At 48.7% G+C, this 21,067-nt stretch overlaps 1 pseudogene; it reads left to right on the top strand.

The window, feature by feature from the left end:
• The first annotated feature begins 3,667 nt into the window (after positions 1 to 3,667).
• LOC133774283 (lung adenoma susceptibility protein 2-like) overlaps positions 3,668 to 21,067 on the top strand; it is a 131,854-nt pseudogene continuing 114,454 nt past the window's right edge.

The following is a 21,067-nucleotide window of genomic DNA, read 5'->3' as shown; positions in this document are numbered from 1 at the left end:
TTTTCTAGGTGTGCCCAGGTGGAATGACAAAAGCCCAATGACCTGAGCATCAGATGATTTGGATGGGATGTGCTTTAAACATCCCATGACTTTGGATTCTGTTACAAAATGCTTTGAGAACATAAGTAGATCAATGTGAAACAAAGGTCAGTGCTAATGTTCATGTTAATTTCTTCCATTTCTTGTCTTTAGAAGGGTCTAATTCGATGGGGTTTATTTTTAAAGAACCATCATCTAATGATAATCATTATACCTTCTTTTAAGTGCTTTTTGTGATTGTAATAATTTATTTATTTGCAAGTTAGAATTACAAATAAAGAGGGAGAGAGAGAGAGGAAGAAAGAGAGAGGGAGAGAGAGCTCTTATACTCCCCAAATGGCCACAATTGTTGGGACAATACAAGGCCAAAGCCAGAAGCTACAAACTTCATCCAGGTCTCCCACGTGGATGGCAGGGGCCCAAGTTCTTGGGATATCTTCCCCTGATTTCCCAGGCACATTAGCAGGGAGTTGGATAAGAAGTGGAACAGCTGGAACTTGAATCAATGCTCAAACAGGGCGCCAGTGTCACATAACCCACTGTGCCATCATGCAGGCCCCAACTATTGAAGCACTGAGCAAATGTTACATCAAGAAATGCTGCTGGGAGTGGTGCATGGGTGGTGGTGGGAATGAGAGCATCCAAGATGCCCGTGGACAGTTAAGATGTCTGCATCTCTCTTTGGAGTACCTGGGTTTGATTCTTAGCTCCGGATCCTGCCTTAAACTTCTTGTCTGTGCAGACCCAGGGAGGCAGTGGTGATGGCTCAAGTAGTTGTGTTCCTGCCACTCACATGAGGGACTGGGATTGAATTCCTGGTTCCTGGCTTCAGTCTCAGCCCAATCCAGTTTTTGCAGGCATTTGGAGGAGTGAACCAGCAAATGAGACTCTGTGTGTGTGTGTGTGTGTGTAGCTGTCTCTATGCTTCTCCAATAACTAATTTTTTTTTAATTTTTTATTTTTGACAGGCAGAGTGGACAGTGAGAGAGAGAGACAGAGAGAAAGGTCTTCCTTTTGCCGTTGGTTCACCCTCCAATGGCCGCCGCGGTAGGCGTGCTGCGGCCTGCGCACTGTGCTGATCCGATGGCAGGAGCCAGGTGCTTCTCCTGGTCTCCCATGGGGTGCAGGGCCCAAGCACTTGGGCCATTCTCCATTGCACTCCCTGGCCACAGCAGAGAGCTGGCCTGGAAGAGGGGCAACCGGGACAGGATCGGTGCCCCGACCGGGACTAGAACCCGGTGTGCCAGCTCCGCAAGGCGGAGGATTAGCCTAGTGAGCCACGGTGCAGGCCCAATAACTAATTTTTTTAAAGATGCTGCTAGGTGAGACGCTGCCACTGACAAGAGTGTGCATTGAGGACCACCCGCATCCCTGCTCTCCCCCCAGCAGCCCAATCAGGAAGAAGGCTTTTCTTTTTCAGGTGGAAGATCACCCTAATAAGGGAATTTTCGCCCACGAAGGACTGAAGATATTAGACCTGCACTCCCACAAGCTCCTTTCCTACAGAGCCACTCCAACGAAAGAGCAACGCGCGGGGAGCTCTCTTCTGCTTTGGCTCTCGGGCTGACCTTCAGGTGACTTTCTAAGACCTCCTTAAATCCATTCAGCTTTGGGAGAAGGAAAGCATAGAAGCCGGGTTTCAGGTTTTGCGGTGCTCACAGGTTCAGTACAAGACAAAGAGGCTGTGTGTCAGCACGCGGGAGGCAGCGATCTTGACGCCTGGATGTTGCTCTTGAGCGGTGGATGCAAGAATTCGTCTTGATGGAATTCTCTGTCCTCCCCACTTGCAAAGAGGCGCTCTCCCCGCTCTGCTCCTGACTTCCCTCTTGACTGTCCCTTGTGACTAATCCCCAGCTGCATGAAGGCTGAGACAGGTGGCCAGGCTCTGCGGGTCAGCCTGGGTAAGGCTGCTGGCTGGGTGGCAGGGCTCTAGGAAACAGGGCTTTGAAGAGTTTTGCTGTAAGACAGTGTGCAGCGTGCCATAGGAAAGCAGGACACCAAACCAGAGGAACCACAACATGCTGTGGGCAGTGGAAGACAGGAGAGCTGCATCTAGCCCCCAGCCTGCCACTGACGGACCCTGTGGTCTCCATCTTGAACTTTTGTTTCCTGGAAACTGGCCATTTCTAAGGTCTCGCTCGGCATAAGCTGGTGATGCTTCTCCGTGAGCCCTTTGTCACATAACCTGGCTTTACACACACCTCACTGCCATGTCCGTGGCCCTGTAAAAGTCAGACCGGAAGCTCATGTCGGGGCTTTCGCAACAGGTGTCAGATTTTAGGTGCTATTATTTTTCATGCATACTAAATGTTCTAAGTCTACTATGTTTAGTTTTGTCCTGTGAACCCAGTAGAAGAGACTATAAACTAGCACTTAGGCTGGGCCACAGCCTAACCTCTGTGGAATGGACAGACACACTTCCTAAAGGCAATCAGATCTCCTGCATTGACGTATGTAGGTGTGTACCTACACGTACGTGTGTGTGTGTACACATCCATGTGTGTGTATGAAGTTGGGATTAAATAGTACACTGTATTTCCAAAAGTCCCTTCAGGTTATTCCATGGGATTGCATGACGATCGTGTTTTGCTAGGTCCTCTTTTTTGCCACTGCTTTCCCGTCTCTTTGTCCATAATGCTGCTCAAAGCAGAATTTTAAGAACATCTGAACGTGTTTTTCAGCGAAGCCAGTACACGGCTTCAGCCAACACCTCCCGCATGGCACGGTGACACAGCCAACACAAACAGAGAGTGGGAGGCGTGCTGACAGCTCTGGGCGCTGCCACTTCACGACTGGTTTGGTGAGGCAGAACCGAATCAAGCAGGGACTCGTTCAGGAGCCGAGGACAGCTCGGTCATGTTGCCTCTTGTGTGGGCTTCCTGCACAAGGAAAGGAAATTCTAGAAGTGGCTGAGTCCTCCTTTAGTCAAAGCAAGAGGAGAAGCGTACGTGACAGGGGTGGGCTGCAGCTCCACAGGTGTTGACTCAGCACCTCCTGCGGAAGGTGTGAGTGTTGGGGCAGGGCTGGGTCTACGTGTCTTCTTTGTATTTGATGTCTGGAGGCTGTAATTATACCTGCAGCATTCTCCTGGCTATCTGGATCCAGACAGGGTTGCTGCTGTCACGATCTTGGTTTCAACAAGAGAAGAGTGCTTCCTTCTTAGACGCTCAAACATCCTGGCCAGAGTTGGCTGGTTTCTTGCTCAACTGGGGACTCGACTCCGACAAAGCGCCTTGCTCCCATCAACGGTTGAGTCATCCTGGTGAGAAATGAAGCTATCCTATAGCCATCCAGACAGCCTCGAAAAAAAAAAAAACATGAGAGTTTGTAGAGAAACAGAGGCGACAGAGAAGATGTGGGCATGCGTTGCGGAGAGCGTTAACCACATGCCGGAGAGGTCACATGGAGCCTTAGCCTATGGGCCAAGATATTTCTTCTGCAGCTTGCTAGTACATAGGCTTGGATGTGTTACTTTCCCTCTCTGTGCTTCACTGGTAAAATGCACCCACTTGTAAGCTCTCGTGAGGCTCGAATGTGTTGATACACACAGACTGCTTAGGACGGTGCCCTGACTGTATTTAGAGCCCAAGACTGGACACTGTGGATGCCGCATGCAGGCTCACTCCAGATGGCTTTGGACTGCAAGAATGTGCGACTCTCCGCCTCTCAGCTGCCTCTGGCCTCGTGGCAGCTGTGTCCTGCATGCATGATTGACAAGTGCGGAGAGGAATTAGGAGGCAGAAAGCAGCCCTCACCTGGGGTGCGAGTAGGTGTGTAAAAACCTCTGCTTCCTGGGCCCTTGGGTGAGACAATCCTGAGGTGCACCCAGTATCACCCCAGGGAGCTCCCCAGGGTGAGCGAGTCCCAATCGTCCGCATCAGTGACCTGCTCCTGGGCATATCCTGCCTCGCTTCCTCCTCTTCCACGGTTCATTTCCCCGCTCTGCTGATCTTTCCAGGTTCACTATCCAAACGCACTGCTTGCATTCAGAGCCATGTTCTGGGCAACGCTTCCCCTGCTGCACACTTCTGGCTGGCCAGGATGACCTTAGGATGCACTCAGAATGCTCCTGCCCCTCCCCCACCCTGCCCTTCTCCTGTCCCCTTTCCTCCCAAGGGCCCTCTTCTCACACTCACAATAACATATGCAGCCGCAAGAATCCAAGGCTGACTTCCACGCCCCCTAAAACCAGCCCCAGCCCCTCTCAATCATATGGGCACACGGGTGTATACATACAGAACCGTGAAAATGACCACGCAGCTAAAGGTAATTCAGACTGTCTTAGGGCTGGCTAACCTGCATAACTTCCTTCAGGCTGGTTGGGATTTCTCTTGGGGTGTGCACACATGGCATATCACTTAGTGACTGCACAGTAAGTCAGGGACGCGGGGTAGGACCCAGGCACACAACTCTGTATCCTGTTGTGATGGATAAGCAGTCCTTCCCATTTCCTCCCTGGGCAGCGAGAGCATGGAAGTGTTTTTCACCAAGACAGGAAGTATCTTCACTACTGCTTTGTGAACTCCATGGAATTATCCTCAAAGAGCAGACACAGGGGGTGGCATGGATTTCCAACTGCATGATTAAACAATAGCGCTTTGTGGTCACACCCTGCTATTTTACACAATGGAAAAAGACAACTTGGTGAGATAAAATCTGGGCTTCCTACTTTACAAGGTGCCACGGTTTTGCAGTTAGTTATGCACAATTCAGCGCCTTGTAGCAGGTCTGGGGTGGGGAATTCCCATATGCATGAATTTCCGGCATGGACAGTCTAGGTAGGTTAGTTAAATAGAAGCAGCGCCCGCCCCCGCCCCCGCCCCACCCCCGCAATCCCAGAGTTCACATTTCCTGGTCTAGGACTCTGAACTGTGAGGGTTTGCCTGAAGCACCAGCATTGCCTCAGGGCTTCAGTACACAAATCATTTTGCAAATATGTACACCGGGATCAGGTCGCGCCCAATCCTATCACCTCTTTCAAAGTCTCGTACTGATTGGTCCCAACGCGGCTGTGATTCAGTGTTTGTCATTGCGGGACTGCTTGTCTTTTAGTGATAATCCACATGACATTTTACAAAAAAATAGATACTCAATGGACGGAATTGGCCAAGAAAAACGGAAGGGGAGCAAAGAACCGAGAACACAGGAGGTGAACTTCAAACTTACTGTAAATGGAGTTTAGAAGCCGTAGGAGTAGCGGGGCTCAGGAATGTTGGCACTCTAGAGCTTTTAGGTTCCAGATAGGCAGCCACGGAAACTGAGTGCTGGTGAACCTATCGACATAAATGAGGACAAAAAGGAGCAAGAGGACGTGACACTAGCAAAAAAAAAAAAAAAAAAAATCTTTCTAAAGCAATTCTCAGAAATAGTTCATGGCATCGAAAGCATAAAGGATGGGGTGGAGGTGGCCTCTCTCAGGGGCTGGGCATGTAACACACCATGGTGCTGAGTCTCCCCTGCCTCCTCTTGCGGTCGCACCTGACTGGCCATTTCATAGAAGAACACAGAACCCGCTGCTCAAACTACTCCTGCTAAGTCTTTACAAAGAGATGAAATACTTCAAGTCTCAGTATTTCTAATCTGTGAAATTACAGTGTGCCAGATAAGGGTTTACTTTCATTTCACTCTCTCCATACATTTTTAACTGAAAGCTATTTTTTTTAATTTTATTTTTTAAATGATTTGTTTATTTATTTATTTGGCAGGCAGAGACTGAACTCTCACACACTGGTTCACTTTCCAAATGTTCACAACAGCTGGGGCTGGGCTAAAGCTGAAGGCAGGAACCAGGAACTCCATCCAGGTCTCCCACCTGGGTGACAGGGTAGCCCTCACCACTGTTCCAGCAGGAAGCTGGAGTCGGGAGCTGGAGCTGGGAACCCAGGCATTCTCTAGGCAACTCAGGCCTCTCCTCTGAGCTGGTATCTTAACTTATAGGCTAAATGCTCACCTCTTTCATACTGCGACACAGATTTCTAAAGGTTATAGAACAGTTGTCATTGTTTTCCGGTGATTGTGAAAATCTCTTGGTAAGGTTTACACTGACATGGTCATTTTTATGGCACCATATTAATAGACAAAGCGATGACAGCCTGTATTTATTATTAGTGCAGCTGAACAAGTGGGCTTGGAGTCTGGGGACTTGTGTGCAGATCCTGATGCTAGTACTGCATTACTTTCTGTCTAGTTCTGGTCGAGTGAACCAGCCCATCTGAGGCTCAATGTTCTTATTTGAATAGAAAGCAATAATAATGCTGACCACATGGCGTTCTCAGGGTCACAGATGAGAAGGCCTCTGGAAAAGCACCTGCCATTCAAGAACTATTTGCTAAATGAGCCATTGGAAGTGGAGACTCTCATTCCTCCACAGTACTACCTCTGGCATTGAGAACAAAGCCTGATACACATAGTAGCTGCTCAATAAGTATTTGATTAATAAAAGATTGCGCAAACAGCGATGTAATAGTTCACAAATGCTAACTAGTGGCCAGATTTTCTCCTCTTTTCTCACTTTTCTGGATGTGCCACATCTTCAGAATCTTTGAAGAAATCGTGGGCCCAGTATTACTGAGAACCTGATAGATCACTCACTCTCATCTCTGTACTGTGTGCCCCTGCCCATTTGTGTTAGATGGTTGGATGGCGGTGTTCCTCAGAAAGGTTGGCCCTTTTGATGCGAATTAAGAACTTATGCAAATCTGTAAGGGAAAACCCTAGGATCTCAAAAGTGGGCAAAGAAAAATCATTCATTTGCAACTGAACCCAACAGATGTTTGGAAAAATTCAACCTCACTAGCAACCAAAGGTAACTCAAACCCAAGGCGATGCTCTTCCTGAAGTCACATTTGCACAGATTTCTGGAAAGATGACGACACCAGTGAGAACAGTCACTCCCTCTACTTCTGATGCTTCTGGTATAATCTCTCTGGAGAGAGATTTGGCCACAAGGATCATGTGTCTTTAGACTCTCTTAACCCCTTTGACCCAGTCATTCTCCTGGAAACAGAACCCAGGGGTTCCATGGAGATGCCGCTTTATGCGTAAAGATTGTCATCACAATGTTTTTGTAAGAAATGAAGATAGGGAATGACCTGTTTGTCCAATGACAGGAATTGCTTACGTGGAAGATGGGTATGTGAGTTTTGCATTAGGTAGTGCATGTTTGTAAAGAGACACATGCTATTGATAGAACATTGCAGATAACCAATATTTTTAATGTTTAAAATCCAAACTACTGAGGCCTTAAACCTTTCCCTCCAAAATGTGAATAGTGACTCCTTGTCATGGCTCCACCATATCCTAGGGATTTTGTGTACTTCATCTCTCACTCTCACATCAAGCCTGCGTGGCCGATATAATTGTACCCATTTTACACATGAGAAAATGAGATTCGGAAGACCAGGTACCATAGACCTCTCTGACAGTTACAGCCACACTTTCCTATCAAGCCATGCTTTCTGCCATGCTGGAATATGGTGGGTTGTTTTTGTTTCAAGACAGTGAGTGATTTTCTAAATTTCTGTGTTTCTGAAATTCTTAGTGACTCAGACTAATAATAACCACAACCGTGGACAGCAAGAAAACAATGCAACCTCAATAAGCCACTTAATCGTTGGAAGCCTCATTTGCTGTTGAATATATAGTACCCATCTGTGCTTATTCGCAAGGCTGTGTGTCAGAATTAAAGTGAGGGAGCAGATAACATGGAGCAAAACCCTTTCAAGTTCCAAAAGGAAGTGCTCCAATTCTGATTCTTCTTTTCCTAACGCGTCAAGTCATAAAATTTACTTCAATTATTCATGGGTAAGCCTTGTCTCTTTAAATATTATAAGAGTTGAAAGCTTCAGTAAAATGAGTGTTTAATCACAGATGTTAATATCTGTCTCAGCTAACAGGGAGACAAGAAGTCCCTGTTTTGCACGGTTGACATGGGAAACGTAGTACACATGCAGCATTCTTTGGGAAGGAAGTGGAAAGATCCCTATCAGATGTTTTGGAAAGAAGGTAAGCGCAGAATGGACTGGAAGGTCTATGCCGGAGCTTTCCTATAGCACTTTTAGTGATTCTCGTTAACGATTCATGAAGTTGAAATTTTCTGTCTCTGATTGTCTAGTATCCTGAGTCCGGCTCGTAGCAACGGATGCTTTCTAGTTGTTTTCCTGAGGGTTTCGTGGTGATGTTTTTGCTGCATTAGGCGGTGTGTGTGTGTGTGTGTGTGTGTTAGGAGTCGTGCCAGATCCTAGACGCGCATAGAGTGCTGCCTTCAGGGATGCTGTACTCTGAACCTGGTTCAGGACGCCACACCAGTACGGACCAGAGTACCAGGCGGGGCTCCCCGCAGGGGCTGCTGGGTCACTGTGCACCTCGCTGGTTTGTCTGGGTTTTGAGCCCAGGCTAAGCTGGAAGCTCCTGCGAGAAAGACTCCTGGATGGCTTCTGGAGAACCAAGGGGAGATGCGTGGCTGGGGCCGCTGGATCTCGCTGTTCCCACACAGGGAAAGGTTATTTGGTCAGTGACTCCCGCCTGCCACCTGCTTATGGGCTGCGGCACTTCTAAGGGTTAGAATCCCCTGCCACCCAGGGAGTTGAAAGGAAGGCACCTTGCAGCCACCCTGCAACACTTTCCAAAAGGAAATCCTTTTCTTTTTCTTCTCAGTGAAAGGGTGAGAATGTGGCCATGAGTCAAACCATCAATTAAATATACAATGGGTGCCATTTGCATGTCCCATTTGCACAGCCTCGGAGCCCTGTGCTGTGTGCAACCTAGTAGTCACCTCCCGGATCCAGGAATTCTGAGCCTGGCCCCGCTGGGTCTCACTCAGCTGTAATAATATAACTGTGACGCGAGTTCCACCAACGTCGTTCAGCCCACAAGGAAGTTTAGTTTGGCTGACTCAAACAAAAAACGGGGAAAGAAAAGCTTTTTTTCTCGTTCTTCTTCTGACTTAGACTGCAGCTTCGAATGAGTTGCGATAATTACCTGTACTTACTCATTTATGGAAAATGCAATCCTATGCATTCACCGCAACCAAGATTCCAGATGACCTAGGAGACGGTTGTAAATTACTTCTTTTTTTTTTTACAGGCAGAGTGGACAGTGAGAGAGAGAGATAGAGAGAGAGAGGTCTTCCTTTTTGCTGTTGGTTCACCCTCCCAATGGCTGCCGCGGCCGGCGCACCGTGCTGATCCGAAGCCAGGAGCCAGGTGCTTCTCCTGGTCTCCCATGCGGGTGCAGGGCCCAAGCACTTGGGCCATCCTCCACTGCCTTCCCGGGCCACAGTAGAGAGCTGGCCTGGAAGAGGGGCAACCGGGATAGAATCCGGCGCCCCGACCGGGACTAGAACCCGGTGTGCCGGCGCCGCAAGGCAGAGGATTAGCCTGTTAAGCCATGGCACCGGCTGTAAATTACTTCTGTGCCTGCATTCTTTCTTTATTTTTTAAAATTTATTTATTTGAAAGGCAACATACAGAGATAAAGAGGGAGAGGAGAGAGATCTTCCATCTGCTGGTTCACTTCCCAAATGGCCTCAATGGCCAGGGCTGGGCTGATTGGAAACCAGGAGCCAGGAGCTTCTTCTGGGTCTCCCACATGGGTGCAGGGCCTCAAGCCCTTCAGCCATCTTCCACTGCTTTCCCAGGTGCTTAGCAGGGAGCTGGATCAGAAGTGGAGCAGCCGGGACTCGAACAAGCATCCATATGGTATGCCGGCACCGCAGACGGAGGCTCAACCTTCTTTGCACAGTGCTGGCTCTTATTTATTTCTTATTAAACTCTTTCCCTAGGATAACTCTTGGTCCTCTTGGTCTTATATGCAGGAATATAGCCAAGTCTCAGGTTTTAAACTTGCTTAAAATCACAATCTTCGGAGAAACTAGAAAAACAAGAGCCAGTAACAAATGGAATGATTATGTTAAAAATGGCAAAGGTTTACACATTTTTCTCATAGGGCCAGAGAGCATAATATTAGGCTTGCGGGCCATGTGTTTCCCATCAGAACTACTCAACTTCGCCAGTACAGGGCAAAGGAACCCATCGGCAGTACAGACTGGGCATCCCTAATCCGAAAACCTGGAGTCCAAGCTGTTCCAGAATGTTACAGGTTGCAGTCACAATGCAGGTGCACTAAAAATATTGTGCAAAATTTCCTTCAGGCTATGATATAAGATGCACGTGAAACATAAGTACATTTTGTGTCTAGACTGGGGTCCCACTTCCAGGATATCTCAGTATGTATTTGCAGATATTTTTTAAAAATCAGAAAAAAATCCAAAATCTGAAACACTTCTGGGCCCAAGGATTTCAGATAAAATATATTCAACCTACACTTAAAAGACTGGGTGAGACTGGGTACCACCGAATTTTATTTACAGAAAAAACAGCAACTCTTCAAAGATCCTTAGCTTTATTTTTTAATTTATATTGATTTATTTAAAGGTAGAGCATCAGAGACAGAGACAGGAGATAGTCCATCTGCTATTTCACTCTCTCAAATGACTATAACAGCCAGGGCTGGACCAGGTCGAAGGCAGGAGCCAGGACTCCATCCCAGTCTCCCTCATGGGTTGCAAGGGCCCAAGTACTTGGGCTGTCTTCCCCTGCCTTCCAAGCCACAAGAGCAGGAAGTGGGGGCAGAAGCAGAGTAGCTGGGACTTGAACCAGCACCCTGATATGGATGTCGGCACTGCAAGCAGCAACTTAACGCACTGTGCCACAGCACTGACCCCCAACTCCTGAATTTCGGTGTCATCCTTTTGATGCGTGCATCTGAACGTTGCTTTCAGCTCAAAGTAAGGGAAAACCCAACTAAGAAGACAGGACCACAACTTGAGAAAAAATCATCTCGTGTGAGAAGACATGAAAGCAGTAGAATGATGCTCCCCCACCCTCTGTGTGTGTAACTTTGTAACCCCAAGCAGATCGTCCTTCCCTTGTGCTGGCAGAAGTGAAGTTGGTAGTAAGGATTCCACGCCTCCCTCCTTGCATGTTTGGCCCCCCAGGGGCTGGAATCTGTGAGGTGGTACAGAGCTCTGTGGTGGGCGAGGCCTTGGGTCCTACATTGTCCGTCTCTGCCATCTGCAGGAGGTGTGTTTTGATCCCTGATCTGCTCCCAACCTCATGCCTGTCACACAGTCAAACCTCAAATAGTTGGTGGGAAACTGAACGAAGTGACGGGAGGCCTGGTGGGAATGACTGAAGTAGAGAAGGCAGGAAGGAAAAGAAGAAGGGAGAGGCTGGGCAGGTGCAGCTTGGATCCCAGCTCCTGATGTGGCGGTGAGAGAGGTAGCACAGGAACTCTGATAGCCAACCTTTTATGTACATACAAAAATATACACCGGGATTTATGCATTCAATATGTGAGAAGATCTCAAGAAGTTCTTCAAACTGTAAAAGATCAGGGATGGGTGTTTGGCATACTGGTTAAGATGCCCCTGTTCTGTGCCAGAGTACCTGAGTTCGATTCCCAGCTCTGATGCATAGCCTGGGAGGCAGCAGTGAGGACTCAAATGATTGGGTTCCTGTGGGTTCGCCCACATTGGAGACCTGGGATTTTATAAGCTCCTGGCTTTGGCTCTGGCCCAGTCCTGGCCATTGTAGTTATCTGAGGAGTAAATCAGGGAATAGGAGCTCTCTCTCTCCCTTCCTCTCTCTCTCTCTCTCTTTCTGTGTGTGTGTGTTTGCCAATCCAATCCAATCCAATCCAATCCAATCCAATCCAATATGTGGGTTTTAAATTCATGCATAGTTTTTCCATAACACCCATTATCCAGAAATATTTTGAAGACACTGATGCTCGGATTTCCCCCGTTCTGTACCATAGTATCTTGTATTCCCATTTGCCCATGAACTTCCTGCAGTGCTCTTGTATGAGAGGCTCTAGGAAACTAAACAGCACGCCTGGTTTTGGTCTCTCCACGGAGGAGTGCTCAGAGGCTCCCCAGGCGCGGAGGGAGGGGCCCCTGTGAGTCTGGGAGAAGGGCTTTGATAATCACCGAGGGGAGCAGGGGTGGTGTTGAGCTGAGCCTCCCCATGCAAGGCAAGTCCCTCGAGAGCCGTCCCAGGGGACACTCTTCTGCTTCTTCTTTGTCATTTGGGTTCTCCAAATTGTCCCCAGCTCAGGCTAAATCAACCTCAGATGGTCTGTGATTAAAATTTCCACTCTGAAAGATCTGAGCAGCGGAGGAATGGAAGGAACAGGACATCTGGGGATGATTTATAAACCACACTTGCCTTTCAGATGGGCCGTCTTCCCAAAGAGTCCTCCGTCCCGTGCGTGGGAACTCTGCCAAGGCGCAGACCGCTCAATGGGGTCGGGGACGCTGACGTTGCTGGCGGGAGCTTCTTATCTCCGATTCTTCCAAGAATTTGGGATGCTTCATTGATATATTTGTTTTTCTTCATCTAAACTGCAAGCGCAAGCCATGGGCTATCTTTAGGTTGGGGAAGGCGTTGGGGATCGTCATGGAAGTGATTCACGCAGCTTTTACCTTGTCTGCTCGCTAGGAGAATTGAAATGTGACTCACATAGGAAACAGAACCCAAATGTCCCGCACACATATATTACAACGTGACTAAGCCCCTCCTTCATTGTCAGGGACTCCTGTTGGTGTGAAAGGGGACCCTGAATTCTCTCTGTCCCCTCTCCCCTCCTGCTTTCAGGCTGGTCCCCGCAGCGCCACCTTAGCTACTGCAGTCGCTGGGATGGGCGGTCCCAGCTGTGCGGGGCTGAGCCCCCGTGCTGGCAGGAGAGCCAAGTGCCCCCGAGCGGCCCACGAAGCCCTGTGGAGTTGACAGGTCCTGCTAACCAGGGTAATGATCCCTGTTTCCAGACGGCTGCGGGGGTCACCTGCCTCTGCTGGAGCCCATCGAAGCCCTGTCATGCCTGTTTGACACCCTGCAATTGTGCCCTCCTGTCTCACAGACCTCGACACTGCTCAGGAGGGAGGCAGAGCTTAAAAATAATCAGGTTCAAAGAAGACCCTTGCCCTCTGCCCTCTGTTTCTCTAGCAGAATTCTGCCAGCCCTGGTCTCCCCCCATCCCTCCTCCCGCATCCAAAACGCGCATGCCCGGAACATGAGCCCCGCCCCCGCTCTCAGCTGGACCGTGCAGACCCCCGCAGTTGGGCTGACTGTAGAGTTTCCACGTGGCTTCTCAAGGACCGCCTAATGGCAAGTGACAACATTATCCTGCTAGTGCCTGTGAGAGTCACCTTGAACTCATTGCGTGAGAAGCAAGAAATGCATAAGGCAGAGCTTTGCTGGAGGTTGAAGTGAAAGCCTTTGACTTGGGATTTATCCAGCAGTGTGACATGACGAGTTGTGCTACTGGAAACCTCAAGGGCACGGAGTTTCTAAGTGGGGAGGTAACACGTGCCATCTCCGTGAGCATCCTCGGCCTGAAAAGCTTCTGAAAAGATATTTTCCTGCTGGGATTTTTCTCTCTCTCCTTGGGTCCCACAAGGTTGGCCCTCTTGTGTGGCCTCCAACACCTCCCTTTTGTTCTCCTAACGTTCAATAGCAGTGGTTTTCCACCCAGGGGAAGGAAAGTACCAGGGAGGTGTATCAGCCTGTCTACTCTGAAAACAGTTATTGCATGTTGCCATAGACTTTCACCATTTGGAAGCCAAAAGGAACTCATAGCTCTCCTAAGATAAGCAATGAAAGTGAAGTCTGCCCAGTTCCCCTTGCTGGGCGTGTCTGCAGCAGCATTGAATCTTCAGAGGCCACCTGCTAGGGGCGGGCCTGATTTCACTAGGGTCATGTCAAGGCCTTGCTGGGTGGTGGGCCATGCCATGTTTATGTTGATTAAAGAGAAAGAAAATCTTTGAAATTAAAAATTATGTTTTAGCAAAGAGGTACGGTAACACTTCTAGGAAATGCCAGTGTTTCTTCTGTCCAGTTAGTCTTCAGGAGTTCCCCTGGCAAGGGAGGAGCAGCACCTTCAGGGCCGATGGTTCGGGGTCACACACACACACACACACATACACAGAGAGAGAGAGAGAGAGAGAGAGATGTGTGGGAAGATGCCGTGGCATGCACGGTGTGGGCTCTGCTTCCCCATGTGGCTGCCATAGCCCTACAGAGTAGAAGGGAAGGAGGGCCCAGGGCACAAAGTGTGGCCAGGGGCCTCAGAACACGATCCCCCCACCTTGAGAGCTGGCAGCCACAGGTGCGGGAGCTGTCCATTACAGGCAGGGAAGCATGCGGGGACCGGGGGAACAGACAGAGGCTGCTTCCAAATCTCTCACTGAGGGTGCCCTGGGCAGGCACTCACAGGAGCAAGCCAGGGGCGGAGTTTGAGCCTGGAACTCTTCACAGGGAAGCAATTCTGTATTGGTGACGTGGTGATGTCATTCTACAGGGCTTAGTGGTCCTCTCCAGGACTGGGCAGTCCCACGTTCTTCAAGTGCAGTGACTCCAAGGAAGGGGAAGGGAAGTTGAGTAAGAACGGGGACACAGGGCAGGGAAAGGTGTCACCCACTGGCAGGGTGTCCAGTGGAAACCATCTTCTCCCAAGGATTTAAGGTGTTGCTAAGGTAGCAGAGGGCAACCAGGACTCTCCATCTATATTTATTTATAAGGCGGAGAGACAGAAAGAAAGCTCCCATCCTCTGGTTCACTCCACACATGGCTAGAACTGGCTCAGAGCCAAAGCCAGGAGCCAGAAACTCAATCCAGATCTCCCACATGTGGGTGGCAAGGGCCCAATCACCTGAGCCTATGCCACTGACGGCCTCCCAGGGTCTGCATTAGCAGGAAGCTAGGGTTAAGAGCTGGAGCCAGGTGTCTAATCCAGGTATTTCAATGTGGGAAGTGGATGAATTTCCCAACCAGTGTCTTACCCACTAGGCCAAATGCCTGTCCCAGAACGTTTCATTTTAAGGAAAACTCAGCCACACATTAGTAGTAATAGAAATAAGCCTTTTGGAAACATGTACCCAACTTCCTTGGATATTGATATTGAACGCAAGGATTGCTGTGGCCTCGGCCACACGGTACAGCAACGCAGGCTGCCCACAGGCTGTGATTCAGACAGAGCAACAGCCCAAATACGTTGTCTCAAACAGCAAGCAGAGAGAAGGCAACATGGAAATCTAGATGGACCACACCTACTGCAACGCTCTGCTCACAAATACAAGTGACACCAGTCCAGGGCGGTGCAATGACCATGGGGGCAGTGCAAGTGAGCAGAGACTCTGAAATGCTAAGCAGCACAGGAATGCTAGGGCTTGGGACACGTGGAGAAGAGAGGCTGAGGAGCATTATTGACATTTTATTGGGACTCGGGATAAATAGGCTCGTTTCACTCTCAGTAACTAGCTTGGGATGTTCGAGAAGATAGGTTCATGTCCCTGAAATGTGATTTCTTCCCACGTAGAATGTGAGAGTTGAAGCAGGTGGTTCCTAGGATCTCTGGTCACCCTGACATTTTGTTTATCTGGGGGCCTGGGTAACTAGGGGAGTTTGCATACTGAGACTCTCTTTCCTAGGATTTCCAGAGCAAATAACACTCTTCTGATATGACCTCAGCCAACAGCGTGATCCTTGCCATCTCAGAAAACACTTCCAAGTAGAAGACTCAAGGGGTAGATCCTTTTGTGATCTGATTAGAGATCTTACCAAGATCCTGTGTTTATCAGGATGCGTGTGATTCTAAGGGCATCCAAGCTTCTCACGTCACTCATTTCGCCCACCAAGTAATGAAGTGACAATCATCTAGTCTGGCATCTTGGCCCAATGAGACATGCCATCCTGGCATTAGGGAGAATGGAGTCCCAGTGTGGAGCATGGCTGGGAATTTTGCTTGTTACCAGGTAACATGTGTGAGGTTGACCTTAACAGCAGGCTGGCCATTGTGCTTACAGAGCATTTGCTTTGGAACCCAAGGGCAATGTTGCAGGTGCTGGAATCAGAGAGCTGGGCTGCCTGGGATTCCTGAGGCCCTGCCTGGTCTCATGGTCAAAAGCAAGAGTGATGGGCATGGGTTTAATCCTCCTATGGCAATGGATTCAGCACTAGGACATTTGGGGTGCATATGTTCTCTGACTCTTCTGGAACCCAATAACTATCCAATTGTCCATTCATTGAATGCCCACTGGGCTGAAGGCACTGCATGGGGACTCTGTGGCAAGTACACTTTGGTGTTCCTTTGGGTTTGTTTACTTGATCCTCTAACCCAAGGGTCAACAAACCACAGCCCATGGACCAACTTCAACCCTCTGCCTATTTTTGTACAGCCTCACAAGTTAAAAATAGTTTTCCTATTTTTCAATGCCCCAGAAAGAAATCAAAAGAACATTTTGTGACACGTGAGCATTTTATTCAATTTAAATTTCCGTGTCTATAAATAAAGTTGCATTAGAAACTAGCTGCAGTAGACAGATTTCGAAAATGATCCCAGGATGACCGCCCTGGGATAATTTCCTCCCATTTAGTGTAGGCAAAACCTGTGACTAGAATGAGGAATTGCTCCTATGATTCATGCTAAGCTGACAGATAAAAGAGTGTTTTACAGGTGTAGTTAAGGTTACTAATCAGTTGACCTTGGGTTATTCCAAACGGAAACTATCAAAGTGGACCTAACCGAATCAAATAAGCCCTTTAAAAGGAAAGAGTTCTAGGGCCGGCGCCTCGGCTCAATAGGCTAATCCTCCACCTTGCGGCACTGGCACACTGGGTTCTAGTCCCGGTCAGGGCACCGGATTCTGTCCCTGTTGCCCCTCTTCCAGGCCAGCTCTCTACTGTGGCCCGGGAGTGCAGTGGAGGATGGTCCAAGTGCTTGGGCCCTGCACCCCATGGGAGACCAGCAGAAGCACCTGGCTCCTGCCTTCGGATCAGTGCGGTGTGCCGGCTGCAGCGGCCATTGGAGGGTGAACCAACGGCAAAGGAAGACCTTTCTCTCTGTCTCTCTCTCTCTCACTGTCCACTCTGCCTGTCAAAAAAATAAAAAGGAAAGAGTTCTTTTGGTTGGTAGCAGAAGAGAAAGCAAGTGATATGCGACCTGCAACATGGCAAACATCCTTTGCTATGAACTGCTGGGCATGGCCTCTCCAAGCACGTGGAGGGTAGCAAGGAAATCAGAACTTCCTTCCTCCGACCACAAAGAACTGGATTCCTTGGAAGTGACTGGGCCTCTTCCCCACAATCTTCAGGTGAAAGCCCAGTAAGCCAACACCTGCATGTCAGCCTTGTGTGACCCTAAGTGAAGAACCCAGCCAAGCCCGCCCCAACTCCTGACCTACAGAACTAGAAGTAGCAAACAAGTGTTGTCTTCAGCCACTATGTTTATGGTAATTTGTAACACAGCAGTAGGATGCCAGCATGTGGCCACTCTACACTACAGGTACAGAGTAGGAAGGGTTATTATTATTTTTTTTCTCATGGGGCTCTATGGCAACTCAACTCACCTCCCAGCACCATGATTCAGGTTAGTGCATGGCTAGGCATGTGGGAGGTGCCAAAACCTTCCCCACCTATCCCATGTGGGTGTCTCCATCTTGTCTTTCCATTTTAATCCATCTGGACAAAACCCAAAGCCAGGAAACATTTGAGAGGTGTCCAAATCAAGTGTTAGGTCCGGGGTGAGATGCTCTGTAAGTGGGAGATGGTTGGCACTGTCCAGCAGAGCAGTATGGGTCTCTGGAAACAGGTCCCTGTCACTCACTGTGCATCTGGCCTTGGGAAAAACCGACGCTGTGATCTGGTTTCTCCCCACAACAATGCCTTGCTACCTTACCAGGGTGTTGTGTGAATTTGCTGACACCTGTAAAGCTCCCTGGAAATGAAGAGACTTACATAAGTCCCTGGTATTATGCACACAGCAAACGTTTTGCCCTGAGAATAAAGTAATAAATGGTAGCATTGTGTGGCTGGTGGAACGTGTTCAAAAGTTTCCGTTCACAACTAGTAGATCAAGTTGTGGGCGTCTGTATGGACTTTCTGTGCTCAAGCCAAGCTGCATCCAAAGTAGCCAGCACAATGGACTATCTTGGAATGAAAAGCTGTACTGTCCGCGACAGCCAGATCATGGCATCGGATCCCATAGGACCATCATGGAGAGCCGGCGACTCTGTATGGAAAGGAGCAATGGCAGAAACGGCCTGCGTGAGTCTCAAACATGGAAGCAAGTGAGAAGCAGCTCTCTGCCTCCCCGACACGGACAGATGTCCCAAGGCTCAGGACGGGCATGATGGGAGGACTGTAATTATAGCTTGCTTGCCAGCTTTCTGAATGCAGGAGAAGCCAGAGCCCTAAATCAGATAGAGCACTCAGGTTAAGGACCCATTCTCTTTGAATACAATTCCTGTGGGTGGGAGTGTGTGGGAATAGCTGGGGCAGAATGCGGCTGAGGGACCCAGGAGACAGGAAAGGTTTTACTTTCTATCATCACAAGGCCTGACAGTACTCCAGGCCGCCAGACAGGGAAAGGCCTTCTCTCTTTTAGCAAGGTCTAAGATTCCCAGCCTTTGGTATCACATCCAAGGAAATGAAAGATGTTGTAACCAAATGAGAAGAAGTTTAGCTACTTGAAATATCCCATTTATTTTTTAAAAGTGATCATGTTTGGGATGGACATTTGCTGCAATGGTTAAGTTGTTGCTTGGGACTCCCGCATCCCATATTAGAGTGCTCATTTGAGTCCTGGCTGATCTGCTTCCAGTCCAGCTTCCTGCTAATGCACATCCTGGGAGGGCAGCAGGTGATGGTCCAAGCACTGGAGTCCTCGACACCTATATGAGAGACCCAGATTGAGTTCTGGAATTCTAGCTTTGGCCTGGCCCAGCCCTGGTTGTTGCAGGCATTTGGTGAGAAACCAGTGGATGGAAGGCCTCTCTCTCTCTCTCTCTCTCTCTCTCTCTCTTTCTTTCTCTCTCTCTCTCTTCCTCTCTCTCAAATAAAATGAAAATAAGCAAAACAAAAGTTTTAACTGATCATGTTCAGTTAGTTACTTGTTGATCACAATAACAAGCTCAAAGGTAATCAGAGGGAATCAAGGTGACTGATTCCTTAAAGATAAATATTTTTGCATTCAAAGGCTAAGGCAGAATCCCAGTATCCTGGACGTTTTGAGCTGCAAACGATCTACTTGGTTATTAAACTATTTTGTAATGTCAAATCTCAAGCTAATATTTTTTCCTCCTCTTTTTTTTTTTTAAGTGGCAAAAATGGGCCAAAAAGCTTGAAGAGAGTTAATGACATCAGGAAACAAAAATAGAAATTGAGATTTATTACAGTGATTAACGTCTGAATATGGGTAAATAAAATCTTTATATTTTAATGCAAAGGCTGTAGAGAAGTATTGTGTACCCCCCATGAATACTGGGTGGTTCTGGACTCTCACTCCCACATGCCTGTCATATTATGTCTCCAGAGAATTCATCCATCCATCCATCCATCCATCAATCCATTCCCATTTATTGGCACCTGCTATGTTCTAGGTAGCTGCTAAGGGCCAGAGGTACACAGACATGGAAGTCAGTTGCTGCCCTCAAGGAGCTGCTCACTAGGGAAGAACATGGTGACAAGGGTTGTGATGGACCCAAGGCCAGCGCTGGAATAATCGAAGCACATTCCATCCCGATGCCATGTCTCAGGTCCCACATCCCAGAGCCAGCACCATTTCTCCAGGCCTCTGCTACATGTCATGAGACAGCACCACGTGCTTCCCTGTAAGTGCAAATGGGCTTCAGAGGAAGCAGCACAGAGAGGGCTTGTTGGACATAAGTGGCTAGAGAGCCCAAGAGCACTGCATGGGTATCTCTGGACGACAAGGACAGCTGCAGCCAGGTTAACAGGGTCAAGTTTCTTCACCCATGTGCAGCCTGCGGGATCCGAAGGTGAATTGCGCTGACCCGAGGCAATCAAGATCAGAGAGGAAGGAGCTCTTTGCTGGAACAAAGTTGAGTGTGCTTGTGAGCCTAAGCAATGCAATTTCTGGAAGACTAGCCTGTGCTGGCCCTTGGTAAGCTTTGAGGGAGTAGACCCACATCTCCCTGTGATGTTACCCCAGTGGCCAGGTACAGGTTACCTGGGGAAAAAATGAGTTGAGATACAGAGATGACTTAAGGAGAGAGAGGTGCTTTTTCTCACTCTGTGCCTAATGTCTGGGCTCGTCCTGCACCAGTGGCATGGCAAAGCTGTTTGCTTCTTCCTTCTTTCCTTCTTCTTCCTAAGTTTGCACAGGGTGCCCAGTTACTTCCTTTCTCCTAACTTCTTTCATGCTGAAGGTAACCTGCGATGGTACTTGCACCACTGAGATGGACACTGAAGCTGCCTTGAGATCTTTTATTTCCATGAAGGAAAGGGACCCATGAGTCTGCCATCACTCTTCTCCCCCCTTGTTTTTTGTTGGCAGATCAGCAAGCACAAATGCTTGTTGTTCTTATTATCAAACAGTTTTGCAAAATCAAAAGCAAACCATTACACAGCCACATGGAGATTACCTTTGTAGGTGTATGTGGGGATGGGGTGGGGGTGGAGGAGGAGACCATCCAGGCCGGCAAGTGTTCCCCAGGTGAACAGTCAGTAGACAGCAGATGAGGCAGGAGGAATCACAGGTGCAATGCAGAGCACACGGTCCCAGACAGGCTAACAGATTGGCATTCCTGGGAAGGTAGAGTTCCTGGTCTACCTGGGAGTTCCTGGGAATGCAGTGTGGTAGCCAGATGTGGTGGAGGTTGGGCTGGAGAAGTGGGTGGGAGAGGGGATGCATGGTTTTGTAAGTGCTCCCCAAGAATATACTTTCATCCTAGAGACAGTAGGGAGGCAGTGGAGAGATCCCTTGGGTAGCAAGAGTATAGACAGCTTGCAGGGGAGTGGAACTAGCTGCCAGGCCAACACAAGAGTCCTGGAAACAGAGGCTACGTGTATGAGCTAAGGCAGCTCTCAGGATGGTGAGGAAGGAGTGGAATTGATGGTTTGCACAGGGTCAAAGAGGAGATATTCCAGGATGGCCCAGCCACAGTGCCTGCACCTCTGTGAGATGAGCCAGATGGCGTTTTTGGCATGGAGGCCACTCCAGGGGTTAATGG

The sequence above is a fragment of the Lepus europaeus genome, chromosome 15, assembly GCF_033115175.1.
Source record: "Lepus europaeus isolate LE1 chromosome 15, mLepTim1.pri, whole genome shotgun sequence".
In the NCBI taxonomy this organism is placed as follows: domain Eukaryota; kingdom Metazoa; phylum Chordata; class Mammalia; order Lagomorpha; family Leporidae; genus Lepus; species Lepus europaeus.
The sequence above is the reverse complement of the archived record's forward strand: the minus strand, read 5'-3'. Positions and strand labels throughout refer to the sequence as shown.